The sequence below is a fragment of the Amblyraja radiata genome, chromosome 1, assembly GCF_010909765.2.
Source record: "Amblyraja radiata isolate CabotCenter1 chromosome 1, sAmbRad1.1.pri, whole genome shotgun sequence".
In the NCBI taxonomy this organism is placed as follows: domain Eukaryota; kingdom Metazoa; phylum Chordata; class Chondrichthyes; order Rajiformes; family Rajidae; genus Amblyraja; species Amblyraja radiata.
Genome location: NC_045956.1, coordinates 180662502 through 180669113, shown reverse-complemented (window position 1 = coordinate 180669113; position 6612 = coordinate 180662502).

Here is a 6612-nt window from a genome sequence, read left to right as displayed (position 1 = left end):
GCTGTCTGTACGGAGTTTGCACGTTCTCCCCGTGACCTGAGTGCGTTTTCCCCGAGATCTCCGGTTTCCTCCCGCTCCTCCAAAGACGTGCAGGTTTGTAGGTTAACCGGCTTGGTATAAATGAAAAAATTACAAAAATGTCCAAGCCGTTGAGGTGGTTCTCCCATTCCGACGTCGGAGTTCCATCATCCCGGCGAGAGGGCCTGAACATCGGCCCACTGTGAGGCAGAAAATGAATGAATGAATGAATGAATGAATGAATGAATGAATGAATGAAAACTTTATTGTCATTCAGATATAAACCTAGACACAGTGCACCTTGAACAAAATTTCATTGCATTTGACTCTCCAATCAGGTAAATAGTAAAAGTAAAAGTGCTAGGTGCGTCCATAAAAATGCCTCATGTGCATGGTTCTGTAAAATAAATATATATAAAAAGTTTTTTTTAAAAGTGTCGATATTTAAAAAGTTCTAGCCTCGGTTTTGTTGATTGTTCAGTAATCTTATGGCCTGGGGGATGAAGCTATTGCAGAACCTGGTTGTCCCGCTCTTCATGCTGCGGTACCTCCTCCCAGAGTTAAGCAGTATAAACAGTCCAAATTGTGGGTGTGTGGGGGCTCTGGTAATGCCCTTAGCTCTAATCAGACAGCGCTTGTACCCCATGTCCATGATTGAAGGAAGAGAAGTCCCAATGATTTTTTTCCGCTGTCCTCACCACTCTCTGAAGGCACTTCCAGTCCGCAGCTGTACAGCTGCCGCACCACGTAGAGATGCAGCTGGTCATGACCGACTCAATTGTGCTTCTGTAGAAAGTGGCGAGGATGGGAGGGTGGAGGTGTAAACTTCTCAACCTGCGGAGGAAGTACAACCGCTGCTGTGCCCGTTTTGCCAGAGATGTAATGCTTGTGGACCAGCTTAAGGTGTCCGTTATATGCACCCCCAGGAACTTGGCTTGTGTTTGTATAGACTGCGAGGGGTTCGGGAGCCCCCCGACCACGGGTGATAACGGAGGGGGAACTTTGTGTGTGGGATGTCTGTGGTAAAAGACTATCGTGTTCCATGCTCTTTATTATCCGTATGGCTGTACATTTCACTGTACCAATTGGTACAGGTGACAAATAAATGTCTCTTGTCTCTTGTATCTTGTATTTACCAAGTATACAAACACAAGCCAATTAACCTACCAAGCATAGAAACATACAAACATAGAAAATAAGTGCAGGAGGAGGCCATTTGGCCCTTCGAGCCAGCACAGCCATTCATTGTGATCATGGCTGATCGTCCCCTATCACTAACCCGTGCCTGCCTTCATAGAAACATAGAAACATAGAAATTAGGTGCAGGAGTAGGCCATTCGGCCCTTCGAGCCTGCACCGCCATTCAATATGATCATGGCTGATCATCCAACTCAGTATCCTGTACCTGCCTTCTCTCCATACCCCCTGATCCCTTTAGCCACAAGGGCCACATCTAACTCCCTCTTAAATATAGCCAATGAACTGGCCTCAACTACCTTCTGTGGCAGAGAATTCCAGAGGTTCACCACTCTCTGTGTGAAAAATGTTTTTCTCATCTCGGTCCTAAAAGATTTCCCCCTTATCCTTAAACTTCTCCCCATATCCCTTGACTCCACCAGCCCCTAGAGCTCTATCTAACTCTCTCTTAAATCCATCCAGTGACTGCCCTCTGTGGCAGGGAATTCCACAAAATCACACCAAATTCACAAAATATTTTTCTCACCTCAGTCTTAAATGGCCTCCCCTTTATTCTAAGACTGTGGCCCCTGGTTCTGGACTCGCCCAACATTGGGAACATTTTTCCTGCATCTAGCTTGTCCAGTCCTTTTATAATTTTATATGTTTCTATAAGATCCCCCTCATCCTTCTAAATTCCAGTGAATACAAGCCTAGTCTTTTCAATCTTTCCTCATATGACAGTCCCGCCATCCCAGGGATCAATCTCGTGAACCTACGCTGCACTGCCTTAATCACAAGGATGTCCTTCCTCAAATTAGGAGACCAAAACTGTACGCAATACTCCAGATGTGGTCTCACCAGAGCCCTGTACAACTGCAGAAGAACCTCTTTACTCCTATACTGAAATCCTCTTGTTATGGAGGCCAACATTCCATTAGCTTTCTTCACTGTACCTGTAAACCTGGAGTGTGGGAGGAAACTGACGATCTCGGAGAAAACCCACGCAGGTCATGGGGAGAACGTGCAAACTCCGTTCAGACAGCACCTGTATTAAGGATGGAACTCGGGTCTCTGGCGCCGAGAGGTAGCGACTTTACCGCTGCGCCACATTTGCGCTTTGTGTAAAACAATTACCAGTTTACCAGACTCTGTGCATCTACCCGATCTATTCCTCTCATGATTTTGTATACCTCTATCAGATCACCCCTCATCCTCCTGCGCTCCAATGAATAGAGACCCAGCCTGCTCAACCTCTCCCTATAGCTCACACCCTCGAGTCCTGGCAACATCCTCATAAATCCTCTCTGAACCATTTCCAACTTGACAATATCTTTCCTATAACATGGTGCCCAGAACTGCGCACAGTATTGTCTTTCCGCTGACTGGTTAGCACGCAACAAAAGCTTTTCACTACACCTGGGTACACGTGACAATGAACTGAACTCAAACCTAACCTCAATGGTTCAATGTGTAGGAAGGAACTGCAGGTGCTGGCTTACAAAAAGGACAGACACAAAGTGCTGGAGTAACACAGCGGGACAGGCAGCATCTCTGGATAGGAGAAATTGGTGATGTTTTGGATCGAGAACTTTCATCAAAAGGGTCACCAGTCTGATGAAGGGACTCGACCTGAATATTGTCTATTTGTCTATTGAAACGTCACCTATTCCTTTGCTCCAGAGATGCTGCCTGTCCCGCTGAGTTACTCAAGCATGTCTGTCTTCAATGCCTCAGAGGGCGGCGGAGGCAGGTTCTCTGGAAGCTTTCAAGAGAGAGCTAGATAGGGCTCTTAAAAATAGTGGAGTCAGGGGATATGGGGAGAAGGCAGGAACGGGGTACTGATTGTGGATGATCAGCCATGATCACATTGAATGGCGGTGCTATCTCGAAGGGCCAAATGGCCTACTCCTGCGACTATTGTCTATTGTCTGTTGTCTATTTACGTGGCGACTATTTGCATACCTTGGGTATGCAAGCGATGAATTTTACTGTGACTTGTCCACTGCGACAATAAAGTCATTCATTCATTGCGGGAATATCAACCCGACATGCACAACCAAGATCAAATAGAACAAGTCGACCTACAACTTTAGGCTGTGCAAGAAGAAGATCATGGATCAGTCAATGAAGACGAGTTTGTGAATCCTCTGGCTTTCTCTTCCACTTTTTTTCCCATGTTTCTGCTTTACCTCGTTAAACTGATCTCATCTGCCTGTACATGACCCGTATCCCTCTAAGCCCTGCCCTTCCATGTGCCGATCTAAAAGCCTCTTAAACATAGATACATTGAAACATAGAAAATAGGTGCAGGAGTAGGCCATTCGGCCCTTCGAGCCTGCACCGCCATTCAATGTGATCATGGCTGATCATCCAACTCAGTATCCTGTACCTGCCTTCTCTCCATACCCCCTGATCCCTTTAGCCACAAGGGCCACATCTAACTCCCTCTTAAATATAGCCAATGAACTGGCCTCAACTACCCTCTGTGGCAGAGAATTCCACAGATTCACCACTCTCTGTGTGAAAAATGTTTTTCTCATCTCGGCCCTAAAGGATTTCCCCTTTAACCTTAAACTGTGACAACTTTGTCCTGGACTTCCCCAACATCGGGAACAATCTTCCTAACACCACTGTCGTATCTGCCTCCACCATCAGCTCCCCTGGCAGCATGTTCCAGACACCCACCACCCTCAGTGTTAAAAAACCTGCCCCTCTCATTGTAGAACTACGCCCTCTAGTGTTCAGACTTTGGAGATACAGCGCGGAAACAGGCCCTTTGGCCCAACGAGACCAGGCCGACCAGCGATCACAACCTGCCCTAGTACTGTCCAACCTACATGCTAGGGACAATTTATGATTTTTACTGAAGCCAATTAGCCTACAAACCTGCACGTCTTTGGAGTGCTCAAGAGTTCAAGTTCAAGAGAGTTTATTGTCACGTGTCCCAGATAGGACAATGAAATTCTTGCTTTGCTTCAGCACAACAGAACATAGTAGGCATAAATAAATACACAACAGCTCAGTGTGTCCATATACCATTGAATATATATATATATAACAAGTAAATAAGCATATAAAGTGCAATAGGCTATTACATTTTTGTTTGAGTTGAGTTTAATGGTCTGATGGCTGTGGGGAAGCAGCTGTTCCTGAACCTGGACGTTGCAGATTTCAGGCTCCTGTACCTTCTACCTGAAGGCAGCGGGGAGATGAGTGAGTGGCCAGGATGGGAGGAACCGGGGGAGAACGTACAAACTCCGTACAGACAGCACCCGAGGTCAGGATGGAACCCGGGTCCTTGGCGCTGTGAGGCAGCAACTCTACCGCTGCGCCACTCTAGCATGTTTATGTCTATCTTCGGTTTTAACCAGCATCTGCAGTTCCTTCCGACACTACACCGCGCCACTGAGCCGCACAGGGGTGGATAATAAATCTCAGCAATATCTACAACCGCTGATTGAAACAGTGGACCCGCACAAGGAACTGCAGATGCTGGAAACCCGAGCAAAACGCCGACTGCTGGAGGAAGTCAGTGGGTGGGGACCTGGCATCACCGGCATCAACAACGTGGGCTGATGCTCCCCCTGCTGGAACATAGCATTGTAACAGGCCCTCAGCCCACAGAGTCCACGCTGACCAGTCGAACATCTCTTTAGACTAGTTTGACGTGACAATAAACTAAACTGAACTAGTTATGGTTTAGGGTGGCACAGTGGCACAGCGGTAGAGTTACACCGCCAGCACCGCCATGAGACCACACCTGGAGTATTGCGTACAGTTTTGGCCTCCAAATCTGAGGAAGGACATTATTGCCCTAGAGGGAGTGCAGAGAAGGTTCACCAGACTGATTCCTGGGATGTCAGGACTGTCTTATGAAGAAAGACTGGATAGACTTGGTTTATACTCTCTAGAATTTAGGAGATTGAGAGGGGATCTTATAGAAACTTATAAAATTCTTAAAGGGTTGGACAGGCTAGATGCAGGAAGATTGCTCCCGATGTTGGGGAAGTCCAGGACAAGGGGTCACAGCTTAAGGATAAGGGGGAAATCCTTTAAAACCGAGGAAAACATTTTTCACACAGAGAGTGGTGAATCTCTGGAACTCTCTGCCACAGAGGGTAGTCGAGGCCAGTTCATTGGCTATATTTAAGAGGGAGTTAGATGTGGCCCTTGTGGCTAAGGGGATCAGAGGGTATGGAGAGAAGGCAGGTACGGGATACTGAGTTGGATGATCAGCCATGATCATATTGAATGGCGGTGCAGGCTCGAAGGGCCGAATGGCCTACTCCTGCACCTAATTTCTATGTTTCTAGGTTTCTATTCACTGCGATCATGGCTGATCATCCACAATCAGTACCCTGTTCCTGCCCTTCTCCCCATACCCCTTGATTCCGCTAGCCCCAAGAGCTCTATCTAACTCTCGTTTGAATGCATCCAGTAAACTGGCCTCCACAGTCTTCTGAGGCAGAGAATTCCACAGATTCACAACTCTCTGGGTGAAAATGTTTTTCCTCATCTCAGTTCTAAATGGACTACCCCTTATTCTTAAACTGTGTGACCCCTGGTTCTGGACTCCCCCAACATCGGGAACATGTTTTCTGCCTCTAGCGTGTCCAATCCCTTGATAATTTTATATGTTTCAATAAGATAACCTCTCATCCTTCTAAACTCCAGTGAATTACATAGAAACATAGAAACATAGAAAATAGGTGCAGGAGTAGGCCATTCAGCCCTTCGAACCTGCACCGACATTCAATATGATCATGGCTGATCATCCAACTCAGTATCCTGTACCTGCCTTCTCTCCATACCCCCTGATCCCTTTAGTCACAAGGGCCACATCTAACTCCCTCTTAAATATAGCCAATGAACTGGCCTCAACTACCTTCTGTGGCAGAGAATTCCACAGATTCACCACTCTCTGTGTGAAAAATCTCGGTCTTCTCATCTCGGTCCTAAAAGACTTCCCCCTTATCCTTAAACTGTGATCCCTTGTTCTGGACTTCCCCAACATTGGGAACAATCTTCCTGCATCTAGCCTGTCCAACCCCTTAAGAATTTTGTAAGTTTCTATAAGATCCTCCCTCAATCTTCTAAATTCAAACGAGTACAAGCCCATTTTGGATGATCAGCCGTGATCATAATTGAATGGCGGCGCTGGCTGCAAGGGCCGAATGGCCTACTCGTGCACCTATTGTCTATGTTTGAATGAATAAGTTTCTTGGCCAAGTATTCACATACAAGGAATTTGCCTGGGTGCTCCGCCCGCAAGTGACAACATGACAGTTAGGATTGATCCCTGGGATGGCGGGACTGACATATGAGGAAAGATTGAAAAGACTAGGCTTGTATTCGCTGGAGTTGAGAAGGATGAGGGGGAAGATCTTATAGAAACATATAAAATTATAAAAGGAC